Source organism: Sinocyclocheilus rhinocerous, unplaced genomic scaffold (assembly GCF_001515625.1).
Source record: "Sinocyclocheilus rhinocerous isolate Xijiao unplaced genomic scaffold, SAMN03320098_v1.1 scaffold480, whole genome shotgun sequence".
Classification (NCBI taxonomy): Eukaryota; Metazoa; Chordata; class Actinopteri; order Cypriniformes; family Cyprinidae; genus Sinocyclocheilus; species Sinocyclocheilus rhinocerous.
In genome coordinates this window covers 1,197,665-1,198,450 of record NW_015655401.1, presented here as the reverse complement: position 1 = coordinate 1,198,450, position 786 = coordinate 1,197,665, and the positions used below count along the sequence as shown (strand labels likewise).

The following is a 786-nucleotide window of genomic DNA, read 5'->3' as shown; positions in this document are numbered from 1 at the left end:
AAATTAATTTAACTAGCCCAAATAAAAATAAAAAAAACTTTTTTTAATATAGAAAATCAGATAGGAGTTTAAATGTCAATCAAAAATATTTTCAATACACAAATATCAACAAATATGAAGGAAGGAATTTTATTTCACTATTTACAGGGTATCTGCAGAATTTTAAAAAATAAATTTAAGGCGATTTATGACCCATTTTAAGAGCTGCACAAGTAAAATGAACACAGTATGAGTGGGGTTGGACAATGTCTATGGTAACATACAGTATTGAGCCATACAGGTTTTCACAAAAACTAAAATCTTATACAACAGCATTTCAGCCTTTAGACCATGTTTTTGAAAAAGGATAAATCAAGCATATAAATTATTATGTCAATTTAAAGCGTATAAATATTACTGTCTTAATTGTTTAGATTTTTAGAAGGCACATTAACTTCTTTCTCATTTACAAATCTATGTGTTTGCTCCGTAAAAACATGAGTTGATATTTGCATTGATCTGACCATAAACGGCAAGAAAGGCTTATTGGAAATGCAAATTCATTCTCTGCCAGGAGGTGGCGCTTTAGGAGTGCTGAAATATTGCGTTTTCCCCGGTAACGGCTGTACACAAAGCAGCTCCGTAAACGCTGCTTTATCAAGAATTATAGGTCAAATGAAATTAAAATGACAACGACACGTTTCTGAGGAAAGTCGGTTCCCTTCAGATACATTCAAATAAAGGCATCCACGCCGCATTTTGACTTGAAACATGCAGCGCTCATATTTGTTCAATGACATTATTGTC

The 786-nt window shown here is 32.4% G+C and overlaps 1 protein-coding gene across 3 annotated transcripts in view; it reads left to right on the top strand.

The window, feature by feature from the left end:
* The window catches only part of LOC107718111 (protein FAM110B-like), a 49,537-nt gene that overhangs the window by 14,674 nt on the left and 34,077 nt on the right, over positions 1-786 (top strand). The window lies entirely within an intron of this gene.